Below are 22,764 nucleotides of genomic sequence, written 5' to 3' on the forward strand. Positions count from 1 at the left end.
AGACTCAACCTGCAAATTAACCTTCAGCGAATCCTGCACAAAGACTCCCAAGTCCCTTAGCACCTCAGATTTTTGTATTTTCTTGCCATTTAGAAAATAATCAACCCTTTCATTTCTTCTACCAAAGTGCACGACCACACACTTCCTGACACTGTATTCCATCTGCCGTTTCTTTGCCCCTTCTCCTAATCTAAGTCCTACTGTAGACTCTCTACTTCCTCAAAACTACCTGCTCCTCCACCTATTTCATATTGTCTGTAAACTTTGAAACAAAGTCATCAATTCCATTATCCAAATCATTGACATATAACATAAAAAGAATTGGTCCTAACACAGACCCCTTTGGAACACCACTAGTCACCGGCAGACAACCACAAAAGGCTCCTTTAATTCTACTCTTTGCCTCCTGCCAGTCAGCCACTGCTTTATCCATGCTAGAATCTTTCTGTAATACCATGGGCGCATAGCTTCTTAAGAACCCTCATGTGTGGCACCTTGTCAAAGGGCTTCTGAAAATCCAAGTACACAACATCAACCGATTCTCCTTTGTCTATCCTGCTTGTTATTTCTTCAAAGACATCCAAAAGATTTATCAGGCAAGATTCTCCCTAGAGGAAACCATGCTGACTACAACCTATTTTTTATCATCTGTGTCCAAGTACCCTGAGACATCATCCTTAATATTTGACTCCAACAGCTTCCCAACCACAATCTGGCTTACAGCTTCCTTTCTTCTGCTCCTCTCCCTTCTTGAAGAGTAGAGCGACATTTTTAATTTTCCAGTCTTCTGGTACCATTCCAGAATCTAGTGATTCTTGAAAGATCGTTACTAATGGATCCACAATCTCTTCAGCTGCCTCTTTCAGTAGTCTGGGGCGTACACCGTCTGGTCCAGGTGACTTATCCAACTTCAGACCTGTCAATTTCCCAGGAACCTTCTTATGTGTCATCAGCAAATTGAAATATGGTGTTTGAGCTGCACCCAACCACATGAGCATGGAGAGAGTAAGGCAGAGGGCCAAGCACACATCCTTGAGGTGTGCCTGCGCTAATTGTCAGTGAAGAAGAGATGTTATTTCTGATCAGCACTGACTGTGATCTCCTAATGAGGAAGTAAAGGATCCAGCTGCAGAGGGAGATACAGAGATCCAAATTTTGAAGCTTGTTCATTAGAACTGAGGGTACTATTGTATTGAACACATAACACAGCAGCTGGATTAAAAATTACTATTGTCTAGGTGCTCTGAAGCCAAGTAGAGAGCCGGTGAGATTGCGTCTGCTGTAGACCTGTTGTGGCGGTAGGCAAATTGCAGTGGGTCCAGGTCATTGTGACACCACTCAACCTGCGATCTATCTCACTTTTGAACACTTCCTCCTCACCATCTGAAATTCTGCCAATAGTTATGTCATTGGTAACTTTATAGATGGCGTTTGAGCTGTGCCTAGCCACACAGTCGTGGTTGTACAGAGAGTAGAGCGGAGGCTATGCATGCACCCTTGAAGTATGCCAGTGTTGATTGTCAGTGAACATATTTTATTTCTTACCTGCACTGACTGAGGTCTCCCAATGACAAAGTCAAGGATCCAATTGCAGACGAGGGTACAAAGACCAAGGTTTTGGAGCTTGTTGATTATTTCTGTTGGTATAATGATGTTGAACACTGAGCAGCAGCATGATGTAGGTATTGCTCTTGTCCTGATCATCCAAGGCTAATTGGAGAGCCAGTGACATTGCATCCACCATAGACTTATTGTGGCAAGAGGCAGAAAGGCACTGGGTCCAGGTCCTTGCTGAGAGAGGAGTTGATGACCAATCTCTCAAAGATGGATGGGATTGCAGCTGGGCAATAGTCATTGAGGCAGCTCACCCTGCTCTTCCTAGATACCAGCACGACCGATGCCCCTTTGAAACAGGTGAGAACCGTAAACCACAGCTGTGAGAGGTTGAAGATATCCTTGAATATTCCAGTCAGTTGATCAGCACAGGTTTTCAGGTATCTGCTTGGTAAACTTTCGTGGCCTGACACCGTGCAATGTTTCATCCTCTGAAAGGATATTCTGACATTGGCCTCCAAATCAGGTATCACAAAGTTACCAGATGTTGCAGGGATTTGCAGATACGTGATATTATTCTACTTTTCAAAGTGTGCAAGAAAGACATTGGGCTCGATGCCAAGTGAAACATCACTGCCACTTTTGCTGTTAGGATTTGCTTTATAGGAATTAATAACATGACAACCCTGCTAACCCATGACAACTCACTGGAATTTAGAAGATTGAAGGGGGATCTTATTGAAACGTATAAAATTCTAAAGGGATTGGACAGGCTATATGCAGGAAGATTGTTTCTGATGTTGGAGAAGTCCAGAACGAGGGCTCACAGTTTAAGGATAAAGGGGAAGCCTTTTAGGACCGAGATGAGGAAAACCTTCTTCACACAGAGAGTGGTGAATCTGTGGAATTCTCTGCCACAGGAAACAGTTGAGGTTGGTTCATTGGCTATATTTAAGAGGAAGTTAGATATTGCTCTTGTGGCTAAAGGGATCGGGGGTATGGAGAGAAAGCAGGTACAGGGTTCTGAGTTGGATGATCAGCCATGATCATACTGAATGGTGGTGCAGGCTCGAAGGGCCAAAGGGCCTACTCCTGCACCTATTTTCTATGTTTCAATAGCTGTCATGCATCTGATTGAGTATCTAACTTCACTCTGAATTGACATTTTATTCTCACAATGGTCTTCTGTAGGTCATAGCTGTTGGGGTTTGGATCGCCAGTACTGAAAGCCACAGGTCTAGCCCACCGCAGACTAGTTCATCCTGCTTCTAGTTTGGTAAGACTCAATATGTTCTCGAAGGGACGTGCTCACCATGCAGGTCTTGATGCTCGGTGATAGCTATAGCATATTCATTAAGATTTAAAGATGAATCCCTGAATATGGTTCAGTCCACTGGCTCAAAGCAGTCCTGTAAACACTCCTATGCCTCATTTGACTATATCTTCGGGGTCCTCACCAAAGTTCAAAGTAAATTTATTATCGAAGTACATATATGTCACAATAAGCAAACCTGAGATTCATCTTCTTGTGGGCATTCACAGTAAATACAAGAATCAGTGAGAGACGACACCCAACAGGATGGACAAACAACCAACGTGCAAATATAAAAAGAAAGAAAGAAATGATAAATAAATAACTAAATGGTTAGATACAGAGATAGGTTAATAAATAGATAGATAGATAGATAGATAGATAAATAGATAGATAGCAGATAAATAAGAAAGCAAGCAATGAATTACGAGAGCATGAGATGAAGAGGTCCTGAAAGTGAGTTCATAGACTGTTGGAACAATCCAGTGATGGGGTAAGTGAAGCTGAGTGAAGTTATCCCCATTGGTTCAACCACTTGATGGTTGAGGTGTTCCTGAACTTGGTGGTGTGAATCCTGAGGCTCCTGTACCTCCTTCCTGATGGCAGCAGTGTGAAAAGATCATGGCCTGGTGTAGTCCAAGATGATAGATGCTCCTCCTAAGAAAGTAGAGGCACAGCAGTAATTTCTTTGTATTTGCATTTATACGCTGGGCCCAGCACGGGTCCTCTCAAATGATAACACTGAGGAAATTAAAGTTGCTGACTCTCCCCACCTCTGATCTCTTGATGAGATCTGGCTCATGGACCTCTGGTTTCCACTTCCTGAAGTCAATAATACACTCCTTGGTCTTGCTGACATTAAGTAATGGGTTGTTGTTATGACATCACTCAGCCAGATTTTCAGTCTCCCTCCTGCTGCTGCTAAGTTAACAAATTTTGCAACACATGCCGGTGGTGATCAACCTGATTCTGATTCTATATGCTGATTCACCACCATCTTTGATTCAACCAATGATAGTTGTGTTGTCAGCAAACTTAAACATGGCATTGGAGCTGTGCTTAGTCACACATTCATTAGTATAAAGCAAGTTACCAGGCCTTGTGGTGCACCTGTGCTGATGGAGATTGTGGAGGAGATGTTGTTGCCAATCTGAACTGACAAGGGTCTACAAGTGAGGAAATTGAGGATCCAATTGCACAAGGAGGCATTGTGGCCAAAGTCTTGAAGCTTATTGATTCATTTTGAGGGGATAATAGGTGTTGAATGCCAAGTTGTAGTCAATAAAATACATCTTTGTTGTCCAGATGTTCCATGGTTGAGTGAAGAGCCAGTGAAATGGCATCTGCTTTTGACCTGTTGTGCCGTTAGGCAAATTGAAATGGATCCAAGTCGCTTCTCAGACAGGAGTTGATGTGTTTCACCACCAACCTCCCAAAACACTTCATCACTGCAGATGTAAGTGGTACTGGAAGACAGCCATTTAGGCAGGTTACCATGGTCCTCATCAGCCACCAACATGGTTGAAACCTGCTTGAAGCAGGTGGACACCTCATACTACCAAGGTATGCGGTCAAAGATGTTAGTGAACGCTCCAGCCAGTTGACCAGCACAGGTCTTTAGTACTCGGCTATATGGGCATTTGATTCCTCCACATCTGTGTTGGCACTTGGACTGCCTCCCTAATTTATAAATTTAACAGAGACATTGAGAATTTTTAGCTTTAAGTTCCATCTATACAAAGCTCTATCTCCTTTCCCTAAATCCTTCACAAATTTAAATCTCTTGATCACATTCCCTCTCAGCCTCCTTGATTTCATAATGAACAAAACCCACTTGTCCATTTAGGCCCTGCCTGAATAATTCTTGTAAATCTTTGTAACATCCTACTTATCTTGCCTGTAATGCAGTGCCCAGAAATAGAAACAGTCATCCAACTGTAGTTGAATAAAGATGGCGATATAATATACCAAACAAGGCATTGTGAACCCTCAGATAGACTTGGATCCTGTGTGGTGGGTGGGCTGAGCTCGCAGACAGTTACAGATGTATGCAGTGTTATCAGTCCATGCTTGAGTGCTTGCTGAGATTTTCCTCTATTAGACGGCAAAAAGAAAATTGCCCTTAGCAATTGCTCTGTGAGACACTCTGAAACCATCTGTGTTGGCACTGGGACTGTCTCCCTCGTTTATAAAATTAACAAAGGCACTGTGAATTATTAACTCTAAATTCCATCCATGCAATTCACCAATCCTGCAGTACACAAGACAGATTTTGAAACAAGAGGCCGTGGAATAATTTGAGAAATAAAAATTTCTTGTCACAAATGGTATGCAGCGTGGACAGGAATTCCAGAACCCCTCATACTGGTTTAAAAACATAGTGATAAAAGTAGGACCTGTCCTGATATTGTGCCCGAGGGCTTTTTTGCAGCCTGCATATGCTGTGGTATCATGACCCGCCTAAGTGGAGTTAATTGGTTAAATCCTCTGTCAATCAAGTTCAGTCGTCATCCTGTTTCCCTGGGGAAATGACCCTGCTTTCATTGGGAGAAGTTGCCACAGATTCTCTGCTCATACATTGTTATGGCCTTCTAACTTTTGCCCGCCTGCACTGCTCCTTCTCTACATGTCATTAATGTTTTACTTTGCACAAACTCAATGCACTGTTGCAATGAAATGATCTGTATGGATGGAATGCAAAACAAAGTTTCCCTATTTTGGTTTGCCTCTCATCCCTATTGTTCTCCTCACCTGTCCATAACCTCCCTCTGATGCCCCTCCTCCTTTCCTTTCCCCCAGGGTCCACTGTCCTCTCCTATGGGATTCCTTCTTCTTCAGCCCTTTACCTTTTTCACCAATCACGTCCCAACACCTTACTTCATCCCCCCTCACCCACCCACCCACCTTCCTCCTCACCTATCACCCATCCTTCTCCTCCCCCAACTTCTTATTCTGGCTTCTTCACCTTCCTTTCCAGACCTGATGGCCTGAAACACTAACTGCTTCTTTCTCTCCATAGATGCTGCCCGACCTGTTGAGTTCCTCCAGCATTTTGTGTGGGTTTTGCTCTGGATTTCCAGCATCTATAGAACCTCTTGCATTCACAAAGGTACACATTGCCTCACTCTGACACACCCACATGTTAATATTGGCATTGAAACACCTCTACAGCTGGTTTTCCTTTCTCATTTTCACTCCAGATGCTGCCTGACTTGTTGATTTCCTCTGTGCATTGCTCAAGGTTCCCAGGGTCTGCAGAATATCTTGTGTTCGCAAAGGTACACACTGCCTCACTTTGACACACTCTAATATTAATAATGATGAGCAATCATTGAGCGCTGAAGCATCTCTAAAGTTGGTTTCCCTTTCTCATTTCCACCCCAGATGCTGCCTGACTCGCTGAGTTCCTGCATATTGCTCAAGATTTCCAGGGTCTGCAGAATCTCTTGTCTTTAAAGTGTTTCAATAAGCCTTGATACATGTGGCAATAATTTATCAATCTACCGATTTATAGGGCTTTGCTGTACAATAGATTGGTTGATGTAAGACTTGTGATCCACTGATTGGCATAATAGCACCAGTAAATGCTTAATGCTAGAAGAGGTGATAGTGAGGTATCAGTCTGTGTGCCATGCTGGTGGAGCAGTTACAATGACGCCGTTACAGCTCAGGACATCGGAGCAGAGTTCAATTCCAACGTCCTCTGTAAGAAGTCTCTGTACATTCTCCCTGTGAAATGCTTGGTTTCTTCTGGGTGCTCTGATTTTCTCCCACAGTCCAAAGATGTACCAGTTGGTAAGTTAACTGTCATTCTATATTGTCCAGCAATTATATTAGGGTTAAATTCACAGTTGCTAGGGCAAAACGGCTCAAAGGACTGGAAGGGCTGTATCTCTAAATAAAAATAAAGGTGTCCTCCCAGTGCTGTTGTTCAAGGAACTCTGGGAAGTTGATCCAGTAGCAATTAAGGAGAGGTGAATAACAATTAAGGAGAATAACTCAGGCTGGTGTGTGATTTTTGCAATGATATGTTATACATAATCTTCTGCCATTCATCTTCCAGGCAATAGTGATCATCGCCTTGAGCAACTTGTTAGAAGCTGAGGACAGTGGTTGCGAATGTACACACTGTACTGGTGATGGACGGAGTCAAAGGTTCAAATGATAATTCAGAAATGTTTAAGGAAAGTAATCTATCCCTTCCCATTATAACTTTATTTGTGTCACCTGTTTCAAGCTCTTCTCATTGTAGTGGCTCAGCCGGTTCATCATCATGTTGATTCAGGAAGATCTCTAGGATGGCTGCCACACTGGCCATTCCCTTTTGCCTTTTCTACCTCTGGGAGAAAATTCAGGAGTTTGAGAGCCTGGAAGACCAGATTCAAGAACAGCTTCTTCCCCAGAGTTATCCGACTTCTGAACCCATTCCCTCTTCACATTCCTCTCCCAAGGGTGCTGCTATGTTCTATGACTCCTGTTTCGACCTCTCTCAGTTATTCTATTATCATCACTTCAGCATTCTTTCTTGCACTATCTCAAAGTTCAATGTTCAAGGTACGTACATATAAGTTACCATATACTACCTTGAGATTAATTTTCTTTCAAGTATTTACAGGAAAAAAGAAATACAATAGAATTTTATCTAAAAAAAACTATACATAACAAACTCAAAATGTGCAAAAGAAGACAAACTGTGGAAATAAAAGTAATACTGAGAACACGAGTTGTAAAGGGTCCCTGAAAGCGAATCTGGAGGTCATGGAAACCGTTAAGACTTAGGGTGAGTGAAATTATCCACACTGCTTCAGCAGCCTGATGGCTGTAGAGTAATAACTGTTACTAAACATGATTCTTTGGGACTCAAGGCTTCTGTACCTCCTGCCTGTTGTTAGTAGTGAGAAGATTACATGACCTGGATGATGGAAATCTTTAATGATGGATGCTGCTTTCTTGAGACAACACTCTGTTGTGTATTTAATATTTCAGCAATATTTTACTATTGTAAATATACTGTTTGAATACGGCTTCTTTGCTGTTTATATAATTCATTACGGATTTTACACACACACACACACACACACACACACACACACACACACACACACACACACACACACACACACACACACACACACACACACACACACACACACACACACACACACACACACACACACACACACACACACACACACACTATCCACCTCACTAAAAGTAAAAATAAAGTGGCTCCTTTGTTTTTTGTTTTCCTTTCAATTGTGGACAATTTAGTCAGCTCCATCTTGGGCACTAGCCTAGAAAGTACCCAGGACATCTTCAAGGAGCAGTGACTCAGCAAGGCAGCATCCATTCTTAAGGACCTCCAGCACCCAGGGCATGCCCTTTTCTCACTGTTACCGTCAGGTAGGAGGTATGGAAGCCTGAAGGCACACGCTCAGTGATTCAGGAACAGTTTCTTCCCTTCTACCTGTCCTGGGGTTAAAGGACAGTGTACGTGGATGGGTGGGAGGGAGGAGTGGTGCTTGATTTTGCTGTGGTTTTGTTGCTTGGTATATTCTGTGTTGTTCTGATGAACATTGTGGGCATGTTATGTTCAAGCTGGAATATGTGGCAACAGCTGTGGGCAGCCCCCAGCACATCCTCAGATGTGTTGGTTGTTGGTGCAAACAACATGAATAAATGAGGGAAGAAACATTCTTTAGAAAACCTCGTTGTAATCTATCAAATATGGAAGAGACCTCAATAGAATACTATAGGCTGTTTCTATAGATACTATAGGATATTTCCTATAGTAAGGGAGTCATGAACCAGAGGGAACAGACTTAGAATAGATGGACATCTATTTAGAACAGAGACGATAAGGAATTTCCTTAGCCAGAGGGTGGTGAATCTGTGGAATTTATTGCCACAGACAGCTCTGGAGGCCAAGTCATTGAGTATATTTAAAACCAAAGTACATAGGTTCTTGATAAGCAAGAGTGTCAAAGGTTACAGAGAGAAAGCAGGAGAGTGGCATTGAGGAGGATAATAAATCAGCCATGATAGATGGCAGAGCAGACTTGATGGGCTGAATGGCCTAATTCTGCCCCTATGTCTTATGGACACATTTCACTGTATGTTTCAATGTACTTGCAAATTGAATTTTGAAATTTGCTCATGGAGAGATAGCCATAAAGGATTTGTTCTCAGAGTAAGCAGGGATGGTAATAAATTCCAGCATCGCCTGGTAGAACTTGATCTCTGAAATCAAAACAACAAAAAACACTTTAATAAGAACAAAGTTTGCCTTCAGGGACATTCACAGTTCAGGACACGCCCACTGCAGAGTATTTACTGCAGCGGCAGAGGAAGTGTAGCTGTTCAGTAAGTTTGTTCAGTGTTAAGTTTCATGTTTCATACACACCTTCTGTTTTGGTGGAGGGTTTGTCCCAAGGGGACCATTGTTCTTCTTGTTCTATTTTACAATGACAATGACACAACAAAAATTACTTCCTTACTACAACACTGAAGGAAGCCTTTTGGGCCATCGTTTCTGTGCCAGCTTCCAGCTTAAGACCGTATGATATCGGGACAGAATTAGGCCCTACATCCCATTGATCTGCATGCCAGGCCTGATGGATTGAAAAGGCAGGGTGTCAGGACCAGAGGCTGGTTCTACTCACGACTCCACGACATTTACTCCGCTCTCCCCTGCACTGAGACTCAGGCTGTGACCTCCTCCGGCTGCTCCCAGCTTTGTCTGAGGGCTCCCTTTCATTCTGAATGGTATTTGTTCCCCCTCCCCCCGCACATTTGGGTGTTTGTTGGCCTTTTTTTAAGGGGTTCTTTTGCATTTCTTATTTTGTGTCTGCCTGTAAGGAGGTGAATCTCAAGATTGTATAATATATGCATACTTGGATAATAAATGAACTTTGACCTTTGAGTCTTCTCATCATTCAATCATGTTTTTTTTCATTTTTTCCAACCCATTTTCCTGCCGTCTCCCTGTATCCCTTAGTTCCCTTAGCAATCAAGAACCTAGCAAAGTTTGACAAACACTTCCAATGGCTTGGCCTCCACAGCCCTCTATGGCAATGAACTCCAGGGATTCAATTCTCGCTGGCTCAAGAATTTCCTCCTTATCTCAGATCTGAAGTTCTAAATAATAACCATTCTGCATCTCCATGTTTCTCATTGTATGCCCAGCCCACTGCCCTACAACCTCTACACCCTTGCCTGCATAGCTCGGCACAGCTCAAACACCATCTATAAACTTGCCAATGACACAACTATTGTTGGCAGAATCTCAGGTAGTGATGAGGAGGTGTGCAGGAGTGAGGTGGATCACTTGGTTGAATGACGTCACAATAAACTTTCACTCAGCATCAGCAAGACCAAAGAATTGATTGTGGACATTAGGAAGGAGAATTCAGGAAAACACACACTAGTCCTCATTGAGGGCTGAGCAGCTTCAAGTTCCTGGGTGTCAACAGCTCTGAAGATCATTCGTGGATCCAACATATTTATGCAATCCAGTTGAAGGCATGCCAGCAGGTATATTCTGTTAGGAGTTTGAGGAGATTTGGCACGTCACCAAAGATTCCGGCAAATGTCTATAGAGCATTATGATTGGTTGTATCATTGGTTGTATGGAGGCTCCAACACATAGGATTGAAAGAAGCTACAGAGGGTTGTAGACTCAGCCAATTCCATCTTAGGCACAAGCCTCCCCACCATCAAGAGCATCTTCAAAAGGCCATGCCTCCATCATGAAGGACCTCCACCATACAGAACATGCCCTCTTGTCATTACTACCATCAGGAGGGAACTCCCTCACTCAACCATTTTGCCGTCAAATTTCTGAACGGTCCATGAACTCTACCTCGCTATTCTTTTGCATGACTTTTTTAAATATTGTAACCTGTAGGCATTTGTTATCCCTGCACTCTACTGCTCATGTCCATAAGACTATAAGACCATTGATATAGGAGCAGAATTAAGCCATTTGGCCCATCGAGTCTGCTCCGCCAGCTCAGCATGTCTGATCCATTTCCTTCTCAGCCCAGTCTCCTGCCTTTTCCCTTTATCCTTTGATACCCTGACTAATCAAGAATCTATCAACCTCTGCCTTAAACATACAGCTGCCTGTGGTAATGAATTCCACATATTTACCACTCTCTGGCTAAAGAAATTCCTCCTCATCTCCATTCTAAATAAACAAATGGATATCCCTCTATCTGAGGCTGTGTCATCTGGTCCTCGACCCCCCCCCCCCCCCACCATAGGAAACATCCTTTCCACATCTACTCTGTCAAGGTCTGATGCACCATCAATAACTCACTCTGAGATGTAAAGGCGAGATATCGGCTTTTATTGACTGGAAGAAGGAACAAGCAGTGAGTGACCATCATACTACATCCTGGAGACAGAGAGGCCGGGCTCAGACCTCCATCACCTTTATACAGGGGTCTGTGGGAGGAGCCACAGGAGCAGTCAGCAGGGGGAGTGTCCAGACAGGTATATGTAGTTCACCACAAGGTCATTTTAATGTTCAACTTATTCTATTTCACACCCTCATCAGCACCTCTCCCCCCTAATTCTTTTGACACTCACTTACCTTGAGGGGTAGTTTACAATAGACAAACAACCATCACAAACTTCTGGGTGTGACAGGTATGTTGGTGTGTCACACCCACAGATGTGTTGATAGTTATTTGTTACTTTGAATTAGGCAATCAAGAGTGAGAGGGAGGATCGGAATGACTTGTAATCTCAAACTTGGAATGGCCATTATGAATGAAACTCAGGATCATTACAAAATGGCTGCCTAGTCTATGCTTGGTTTTAACCAATGTAGGGAAGGTCACAACGGGAGCATCAAATGAGGGAGAGAAGGTTGGATAACTTCTGCCTCACTTGGAAGGGCTCCTTATGTATCTGGATAGTGGTGAGCACCTCCACCGTTTCGAGGGACAGGGAGGGAGCGGTGTGTATGGGGAGGGATGAGAGTTCTGAGGAGAGCTGTCTCTGTGAAAAGCATAAAGGAGGTGGAAAGGAAAAGGAGATGTGGCTGCTGGTGCTGATTGTGTTGAAAGTAGACAAGCTACCATCCAGGTGCACTCACAACTTAGAGCTGAATGCCCTCAAAACTCTGGAGATGTATATCGACTTTCTAGAGGTGGGGTGTTGCACCTTCTCATCTGTTATCTGCCCTGCATTGCAAACAGTTTAAACCACTTTTTATTATGGTGTTTACATTGTAAATACATGCTGGTGTTTATGCTTTATATATTTATACACATTTTATTCCATACCTGCACTTCTAACTTTATTTGTATATAATTCTTTATTCTACATACCGTAATTGTTAAATGTTGTTGTTTTTGTTGCTTGTTGCACCAACACACCACAGCAAGTTCACTCCCCAGAAGAAATGTAGACCTCCTTTTCAGCCCACTAGCTACCACATCCAAAACATCATCCTGCACACTTCCAGTCGCTCCCACCAGCCACATCTACCCCTCTTAGTCAGGAGTCAAACATCCAAGGAGACACATTGTATTAAAAGAACAGGCAAGTAAGCAAACACGAGGAAATCTGCAGATGCTGGAAATTCAAACAACACACACAAAATGCTGGTGGAACGCAGCAGGCCAGGCAGCATCTATAGGGAGAAGCACTGTTGACGTTTCAGGCCGAGATCCTTCGTCAGGACTGAAACGTCTGCTGTGTTCCACTAGCATTTTGTGTGAGGCAAGTAAACAGAGGGGTTGGTGTGGCTCTGTTGCTATAAAATGAAATCAAATCCATAGGAAGAGAGGCCTAAGATTGGAAGATGTGGAATCCTTGTGGGTAGAGTTAAGAAAGTGCAAGGGTAAAAGGACGCTGATGGGAGTTATATACAGGCTCCTGAACCGTGGCCAGGATGTGGGATATAAAATTCAACAGAAGATAGAAAATGCATGTTGAATGAGAAATGTTAGGATAATCTTGGGGAGGAAGAATGCAACATGCAGGTAGATAGTGAGAGTTAGATTGGTGGAGCCAAGAGATGGAATTTATAGAATGGCTACAAGATGGCTTTTTAGAGCTGCTTGTGGTTGATCCCAAGAGGGGAGGAGCAATTCTGGTTTGGGTGTTATGTAATAACCCAGATTTGATCAGGGAGCTTAAGGTAAAGGAACCCTTGTGAGACAGTGGCCATAATATGATAGAATTCACCCTGCAGTTTGAGAAGGAGTAACTAAAATCAGATGTGTCAGTATTACGGTGGAATAAAGGGAAATGCGTAGGCTTGAGAGAGGAGCTGGCCAAAGCTGATGGGAAAGGGACATTAGCAGGGAATACAGCAGAACAGCAATGGCTGGAGTTTCATGGGGAGATTCAGAAGACACAGAATAGATACAGCTCAAAAACGAAGAAGTATTCTAAAGGGAGGATGAGGTAACCGTGGCTGACAAGGGAAGTTAAAGACAGCATAAAAGGAAAAGAGAGGACATATAGTAATAACAAAGGTTAGTGGGAAGGCAGAGGATTAGGAAGCTTTTGAAAACCTACAGAAGGTAACTAAAAAAGTCATTTAGAAGGTAAAGATGAAATATGAAAGTAAGCTAGCCAATAATATTAAAAAGGACACCAAAAGTTTCTTCAGATACATAAAATGTGAAAGAGAAGCAAAAGTGGGTATCAAACCTCTGAAAAATGATGCTGCAGAGGTAGTAATGGGGGATAACGAAATAGTGGACAAACTTAAAAATTAATTTGTGTCAGTCTTCACTGTAGAAGACATTAGTCGAATGCCAGAAATTTGAGAGTGTCAGCGGACATAAGTGAGTATCATTGTTATTACTAAGGAGAAGGTGCCTGGAGAGCTGAAAGGTCTGAAGGTAGTTAAGTTACCGGGATCAAATGGACTACACCCCAGGGTTCTGAAAGAGGTGGCTGAAGAGATTGTGGAGGTATTAGTAATGATCTTTCAAGAATCCCTAGATTCTGGAATGGTTCTGGAGGACTGGAAAATTGCAAATGTCACTCCACTCTTCAAGAAGGCAGGAAGGCAGCAGAAAATAAGTTAAAGACCAGTTAGCCTGACTTCAGTAGGTTGAAAGACGTTGGATTCTAAAAGTAAGGATGAGATTTCGGAGTACTCAGAGGCACTTGATAAAATAGGCCAAAGTCAGTATGATTTTCTAAAGGGAAAGTCTTGCCTGAGAAATCTGTTGGAATCCCTTGAGGAAATAACAGACAGTATAAACAAAGGAGAGTAAGTGGATGTTATTCATTTGGATTTTCAGTAAACCTTTGACAAGGTGCTGCACATGAGGCTGCTTAACAAGAGAAGAGTTCCTGGTATTACAGGAAAAGTATTAACATGGGTAGAAGATTGGCTGACCTGCAGGAGGTAAATAGTCTTGATAAAGGGGGCCTTTTCTGGTTAGCTGACGGTGACTAGTGATGCGCAGCAGGGGTCGGTGTTGGGACCACTTCTTAGTTCTTTGTCTGTACTCACTGGAATTCAGAAGAATGAGGGAGGAACCCTATTGAAACCTATGCAATACTGAAAGGACAAAATAGAGAGGATGTGGATAGGATGTTTCCTATATTAGGGGAGCCTAGGACCAGAGGGCACAGCCTCAAAATGGAAGGACAATTCCCAAGAACAGAGATGAGGAGGAATTTCTTTAGCCAGAGGGTGGTGAATCTGTGGAATTCATTGCCGCAGATGGCTGTGGAGGCCATGTCATCGGGTATATTTAAAGCAGAGGTTGGTAGGTTCTCAGTTAGTCAGGGCATCAATGGTTATGGGAAGAAGGCAGGAGACTAGGGTTGAGAGGGATAATAAATCAACTATGATGGAATGGTGGAGCAGACTCAATGGGCCAAATAGCCTAAATCTGCTCCTGTGTTACGATCTTATTTGTCCTTTCTTCCTTCTTTCTTCTGTCCTTCCTTCCCAATATTCCTTCTTTCCGCTCCTACTCCTTTCTTCCTTCCCCATCACTCCTCCTTCTTTCCAGCACTGCACGTATTCCTGTGTGCTCTCAGTCCCCCATCTTCTTCTTCAGCCAATCGTCCCTGCTGGGGCCTAGGCTGCCGAAAACAGCTAGAGCCCTCTGTCCTGGGCAAGTCTTTCACACTTTCCCAAATGTAGCTCATCTTCCTGGTGTATCCTGTTCCCTGGGGTGAGGTCTTTGGAATTTCTCTGGCTCTGGGTTTTTACAGGATGGGGTTGCTAGCCTCATGCCCAAATCTCTTCCTTTCGTAGCTGGTCTTGAATGCCCATGACAGAGTTACCCTATTAATGAAATTAAGATTAAGATGTCACATGTACATCAAAGCATACAGTGAAATACATTGTTTTGCATCAAATTGGTGAGGATCATGCTGGGTGCAGCCTGCAATTGTTGCCACTGCGGTTCTGGCACCGATATAGCATGCTTACCACTTACTAACCCCAACCCATATGCCTTTGGAATGTGGGAGAAACTGGGAGCAGCCGTGCGGTCATAGGGAGAATGCATAAGCTCCTGACAGACAGCGGTGGGAATCACTGATTGTTGGCACGGTAAAGCAATTGCTCTAACCGCATGCCGCATGAGATTGAGGAAATGCCTCAGTCGATGTTCATTGTGAGGAGTTTTCCTTTTACACATCACTCTCCAAATCCAACTGGAATGTATTTCCTGTTCTGAAGCCTCGTGTGCACTTTCCTGACCGATAGAGATCTGCAATTTTATTCAAACAATTTCCTCTCAACCAGATTTCCATTTTCGCCAGATGGAGCTTTTCATCTTCTGTAGCTGTTGCAGAGCGCAATGAGGAATGAGAATTCTACAGAAAATACAGAGGGTGCAGATGTCTCCAAAACAACCAGCGCAAACACCAGCATTCCATTTATAAAGCACCTTGTAATGTGAAAGAAGTTAATCCAGTCCACTTCACTGGAACATCCACAGTGAAAGAAATATCATGTTGAGGGACACGAACAGCCCTGTCTACCACATTGAACACATCTGCAAGGAGCTCTGCCAGAGGAAAGCAGCATCCATCATCAGGAACCCCACAATCTAGACTATGATCTTTTATAACTGCTGCCATCAGGAAGGAGGTATAGGAACCCTAGGTCCCACACTGTTGGGTTCAGGAGCTGTTATTACATCAGGCTCCTAAACCAGCCAGAATGACTTCACTCACCTCAACTCTGAACTGATTCCACAACCTACAAACTTACTCTCAAGGGCATAATAACTCTGTGGTATTTTTTGATGTTTGCACAATTTCTTCTTTTGTACAGTAGTTGCTTGTCAATCTTTGTTTATGTATAGCTTTTCATAAATCTGATTGTATCTCTTCATTCTCCTGTAAATGCCTGCAAAATAAATAAATCCCAAGGTAGTGTATGGTGACAAATACGTAGTTTGATAATAAATTTCCTTTGACAAGTAGAGAATTATCCAGCCAAAGAAGGAGGAGGGAGATTTTAAGAAGCATTTTGATCTTATAATTAGGAGGCCATTTGGCCATATCATCTTCTGGGGAGCAAACCCATCTGTTCTGTTCTCCTTCCCCTTATTTCCCTTTACCACGGTAACTTTTTCTCTCTCACATGCAGGGGGTTCCCAACCTGTGGTCCACAAACCCCCCCCCCCCCCCCTTTAATGGTAGGGCTCCACGGCATAAAACAGGTTGGGAACCTTTGTACTAGAGGGAAGTCATAAACACAAGAGATTCTGCAGATGCTGGAAATCCAGAATAATACACATAAAATGCTGGAGGAACTCAACAGATCAGGCAGCATCTATGGAGAAGAATAAAGAGTTGACGTTTCAGGCCAAGATCCTTCATCAGACCTGGAAAGGATGGGGCGAGAAGCTGGAATAAGAAGGTGAGGGGGAAGAGCAGAATAAGAAAATGTACTCTTTCCCCTCCCTCATCTTCTCATTCTGGCTTCTTCTCCCTCCCATTCCAGTCTGATAAAGGGTTCTGGCTAGAAACATCAACTGTTTGTTCCTTTCCACAGATGCTGCCTGACCTGCTGAGTCCCTCCAGCATTCTGTGTGAAATACAATAGCCTATGCATTTAAGGTGAGAGGGGAAACTTTAAAGGAGATGTGTGGAATGAAACTTTTCTTTACAGAGAGGTGGGCCTGGAACAGACTGTTAGAGGTAATTCCATAAACAGAAAAAAATCATGGCATTTAAGGGGATTTTGGGTAGACTGATGTATATGCAGGAAATGGAGGGATCTCTCATTAAGGACCCCCACCACCCAGGCCATGCTGGTATTGCCTTGTTACCAATGGGGAGAGGGTAGACTAGGCTAAAGACTCAACTCACGCTCCATGTATAGGAACAGCTTCTTCCTTTCTGCTAGCAGGTTCTTGAATGTTCCGTGAGCTCTGTCTCATTATTTCTTTTCATGTGCACTATTTATTTAATTGAAAAGATGGCACCAGAGATTTTTGTAGACCCAGGCGAATTCTTCCAGTTCGTCTGTGAAACAGCTTATTTTTCTTTTCTCATGTCTTCCTTTTCTTTTCAAGGTGGTCGTGGTCCAGTTGGAGTATGTGATCTGCAGCTCCAGCGCAAACAGTGGTTCTCCACAAGCGGCAGGTTTTCACACTGGCCGTGTACCCTGGCATTTTGATATCTCCAGGAGCAGCCTGGAAGACGTGCGCCTCCGTAAACAACCCACTTCCTTACTGACTGAGGTGTCGTGGGAGACTGAAACATCAGGGCAGCAGGTGGTGTGTTGCAAGAAGGCTCCTGTTTGTGTTTCTCTCTCTCTCCCCCCTTTCCTTCTTGCCCTCTCTTCCTCCCTGTTTCTGTCCCTGTGCTCTACAGTTGTCATAGAGAACTATAGCATAGAAATAGGCCATTTGGCCCATCTAGCCTGCACCAACCTGATTTTCCTGCCTAGTCCCATCAACTTGCATCGGGTCTATAGCCCTCCATGCCCCTCTCATCCACAAACCTATCAAACTTCTCTCCAATGCTGAAATTGAACTTGATTTCACTACTTCTGCTGGCAGCTCATTCTACACTTGCACCACCCTCTGAGTGCAGAAGTCCCCCTCAAGTTCCCCTTAAATATTTCATTCTTAACCCACATTTCTAGTTCTAGTCTTAGCCAACTTTGGGGAAAATGCCTGCATGTAATTAGCCTATTTATACCCCTTCTTATCTGTGTACCCCTACAAGATTTTCCCTCATTCTCCTATGCTCCAGGAAATAAACTCGTAACCTATTCAACCTGTGTTGCATGTTCTATTGGCCATTATCGTTCACTATTAATGATTGGTTTCAATGACCCTGGCCTCAGTTATTGCATGGGTGGGCTTGTAGACAGAGCAACACACACACAACCTGCCGGAGAAACTGCAGGTCAAGCAGCATGCATGGAAATGACCAGACGTTTGATATTTCAGGCACAGATCCTCCATCAGGACTGGAAAGGGAGGAGAAAGAAGCCAGAATAAGAAGGTGCGGAGAAGGGGAGTGGGTAAGCTCTAAGGTGATAGGTGAAGCCAGGTGGGTGGGAGAGGGGAGAGGGGAGGGCATGAAGTCAGAAGCTGGGAGGTGATGGGTGAAACAGGTAAAAGGCTGAAGAAGAAGGGATCTGATAGGAAAGGAGAGTGGACCATGAGAGAAAGGAAAGATGGAAGGCCCTCTGTGATTGGCATGTGAGGGGAAGAGTAGAGGTAAAAGAGGAAATGGAATGGGGAGAAGTAAAGAGGTGGGAAGTGGATTGCTGAAAGAAAGAAACGGCTGAAGAAAGGGGAATCTGATGGGAGAGGACAGGCGGCCATGGGAGAAAGGGAAGGGGGAGGAACCAGAGGAAGGGTGATGGACAGGTAAGGAGACAAGGTGAGAAAGGGAAATGGGAATGGGGATTGGTGGAGAGGGGGAGGCAGTTACCGTAAGTTCAAGGCATCCATGATCATGCCATCAGGTTGGTGGTTACCCAGACAGAATATAAGGGGTTGCTCCTCCAACCTGAGTGAGGCCTTATTCTGGCAGCAGAGGAGGCCATGGACCGACATGTTGGAATGGGAATGGAAAGTAGAATTAAAGTGGGTGGCCACCAAGAAAACCTGCTTTCTTCTGGCAGATGGAGCAGGCTCCCAGTCTAAGTGGTGTCTCACCAATATACAGGAGGCCACAATGGGAGCACCGGATACAGTAGATGGTTTACAGTATTCTCAAATTATTGAGGAAGTTATCATTAACTTTACAGTAACATTTAGTTTCATCATAGTTCTTTATTAAACCATTATGTCAATATGAGAGGCCCCAGGTGCCACCTAAGCACTAAGGGTTCAGAGAGAGAGACAGAGATGTCAATATGAAGTTGTATTTTGGACTAAACAGAATTAAAACTAATCCTTTACGGCACAGCTACTTGAATGATATTTCATTGATTATTTGAAATAATTCCCTTGCCCAGTCGAAAACCTCTTCAGAAGGTCAGGCTTCGGAGGAGTGACAAGGGGGTCCAAGGTCAAACTTAATTTTAAAATGTTGACCCAATTGAGCAAGGTCAAATTTGCTTACTTTAATTAGGTTAATTCAAGTGACTTAATTGCTTCCAAAAATAGTGATGGACAGTCTCAGGAATAATCCTTTGAACACCATTGATTTAAGACATGTTTCTCCCACACCACAACTGATTTAACATAGTCCTGGTACTGCTAATCTTAGGTTCAGGTTTGGATCTGATAAAACTTATCTTAGTAACAATATTTTCTATTGCAGTGTGGACAGATTTTAAAAGTGGGTAATGTGAGAGCTTAGAAATATTTCTATTAGCTAAACATTTACATCCTCTGATATCATGAACTATCTATGTATTCTGACGAATACAGAAGTGACATAAATAGCTGTTGCCGCGACAGAGTTGACTCTATGATAATAACAAGGCATACTGACTTTATTCTACAATGCATTTCCTTGTTGAATCGGAATGAATGCAATTTTATCCCCTCTGCGACTGCAATTCATTCTAAACTAAATAAAAAATAAATTTCTGGCAAGATAGCAACTGAGAACCTGCAAAGAGGCACCAAGTGTAATTCTATATTTCTGATATCTGGATGACTATAGCATTTCAAAGGCAAGCAAAACAAAGCTGATGTCTTCAGTGCTTAGTCTCAAACATCATGACAGCTTGCAGAGGGTAAACGCAAGCGATTCTGCAGATGCTGGAAATCCACAGCAACACACATACAACGCTGGAGGAACTCAGCAGGTCAGGCAGCATCTATGGAGAGGAATAAACAGTCAATATTTCTGGCCAAGACCCATCCTGATGAAAGGGCTCGGCCAGAAACATTGACTGTTTATTCTTCTCCTAGATGCTCCATGGATGCTGCCTGATCTACATCCAGGCCAGGTGCCTGCCCGCACCATCCAGGCCATGCTCTATTCTCACTGCTGCCATCAGTAAGGAGGTACAGGAGCCTTTGATCCCACATGACGAGGTTCAGAAGCAGTTATTACCCTTCATCCATCAGGTTCCTGAAGCAGCGTGGATAACTTCGCTCACTTCAGCACTGAACTGATTCCACAACCTATGGTCTCGCTTTCAAGTACTGTACAACTCCAACTCTCAGTGCTGTTTATTACTTATTTATTTATTGGGTTTTTTTTGTATTTACACATTGGTTTTCAGTCTTTGTATGTGGCTGTAGTATTTATATTGATTCAGTTGTGTTTCTTTGTTCTATGTCAATGCCCATAACAAAATGAATTTCAGGGTAGTATAAGGTGATAATAAACATACATTGACTTGGAACTTTGAACTCAAATTAGTGTGTGTGTGTGTGTGTGTGTGTGTGTGTGTGTGTGTGTGTGTGTGTGTGTGTGTGTGTGTGTGTGTGTGTGTGTGTGTGTGTGTGTGTGTGTGTGTGTGTGTGTGTGTGTGTGTGTGTGTGTGTGTGTGAGAGAGTGTGAGTGTGTGTGTGTGTGTGTGTGTGTGAGAGTGTGTGTGTGTGTGTGTGTGTGTATGAGAGTGTGTGTGTGTGTGTGTTGCTTGCAGAGGTAGTTGAAACACTGGGCTCTGCTGGATCTACATGCAAAAGAGGTGGGGATAGCCAATTGTCAGACAAATCAGTTAAGCTAGATGCAAACACAGCAAACTGCAGATGATGGAATCTGCAGCCGCAGGTTAATCTGCTGGAGGAACTCAGTGGGTGACTTGTGCTAAGATGACTAAGAAGCGAAGGAATAACGGATGTGCCAAAAAGGGCCGTGGCCATGTGCATCCCATCAGGTGCACAAACTGTGCCCGTTGTGTCCCCAAAGACAAGGCTATCAAGAAGTTTGTCATTCGAAACATTGTGGAGGCTGCCGCAGTCCGAGATATTTCAGAGGCCAGTGTTTTAGATGCAGATGTGCTGCCCAAGCCGTATGTGAAATTACATTACTGTGTCAGCTGTGCCATCCACAGCAAGGCGGTGAGAAATCGTTCCCGGGAAGCCAGGAAGGACCGAACCCCTCCTCCACGTTTCAGGCCAGGAGCCGACATCCCACGTGGCCCTCCTCCCAAGCCAATGTAAACATTAGCTGATCATGTCATTTGGATTGAATTAATAAAAATGATGGACCACTAAAAAAAAACTCAGTGGGTTGAGCAGCATTTGTGGGAGGAAAGCGCCAGAGGTAGGGTGTTAACCCAAAACGTGGACAATTCCTTTACTCCCACAGATGCTGCTCAATCTGTTGGGCTCTTCCAACAGTTAAACAGCTCATACCCTCAGTTCTGATCAACAAAACCTGGGCCTCGTTTCCTCCCTCTGCAACTGGATCCTTGATCTCCTCACCAGGAGACCCCATACAGTGTGGATCTGAAATAACATCTCCTCCTTGCTGACTATCAACACTGGTGCACGTCAATGATACATATTTAACCCGCTGGTCAACTCTCTACATCTGCGACCGTGTGGCTAGGCACAGCCCAAACACCATCGAGAAATTTGCCAGTAACACAACTATTGTTGACAGAATTTCAGATGGTGACGTGGAGCGAGATAGATCAGCTGATCAAGTGGTGTACGACAACCTTGGACTCAGCATCAGTAAGACCAAGGAACTGATTACGGAGTTCAGGAAGGGGAAGTCAAGGGAACACACAACAGTCCTCATCAAACGATCAGAAAAGCTAAGTGTGAGCTGTTTCGAGTTCCTGGGTGTCAACATTTCTGAGGATCTATCCTGGGTCCAACATATTGATGCAAATACATAGAGGCACAGCAGCAGCTATATTTCACTGGGAGTTTGAGGTGATTCGGTATGTTATCAAAGAAACTCCAATTTCTACAGATTTACTATGGAGAGCATTCTAACAGGTTGCATCACCATCTGGTATGGAGGGGCCACTGCACAGGATCAGAAAAGCTGCAGAACGTTGTAAACTCAGCCAGCTCCATCGAGGGCACGAGCCTCCCCACCATCCAGGACATCTTCAAAAGATGATGCCTCAAAAAGGCAGTGTGCATCATTAAGGACCTCCATCACCCAGGACATGTCCTCTTCTCTTTACTACCAACAGGAAGGAGATAGTCAGGAGTCTGAAGACACACATAGAATGTTTCAGGAATAACTTCTTCCCTCTGCCACTATATTTCTGAATGGACAAATGAACACATGAATACTTCCTTCATACTTTCCCCCCTCTCTTTGTGCAATATCTATTTCATTTATTTTCATATATACTTCCTATTGTCATTTCAGAGTTTTTATTATTACGTATTGCAATGTACTGTTGCCGCAAACCAACAGATTTCATGACATAGTAAGCCACTGTCGATCCCAGGGAACCATGGGTTTGTGCCTCTGGTGGACTGTGTCCTCTCCAGGGCGCAAGCCTGGGCAGGAAGATTTGAAGAACTGGCTGTTGCCCATGCAGCGGGATCCCCCTC

At 43.7% G+C, this 22,764-nt stretch overlaps 1 long non-coding RNA gene and 1 pseudogene across 1 annotated transcript in view; one reads left to right on the top strand and one right to left on the bottom strand.

Moving 5' to 3' along the window:
* The window catches only part of LOC140714381 (uncharacterized), a 125,157-nt gene that overhangs the window by 37,009 nt on the left and 65,384 nt on the right, over positions 1-22,764 (bottom strand). The gene's annotated exons all lie outside the window — the stretch shown is intronic.
* LOC140714494 (small ribosomal subunit protein eS26 pseudogene) lies at positions 21,018-21,463 on the top strand (annotated as a pseudogene).

This window comes from Hemitrygon akajei, chromosome 21 (genome assembly GCF_048418815.1).
Source record: "Hemitrygon akajei chromosome 21, sHemAka1.3, whole genome shotgun sequence".
Lineage (NCBI taxonomy): Eukaryota > Metazoa > Chordata > Chondrichthyes > Myliobatiformes > Dasyatidae > Hemitrygon > Hemitrygon akajei.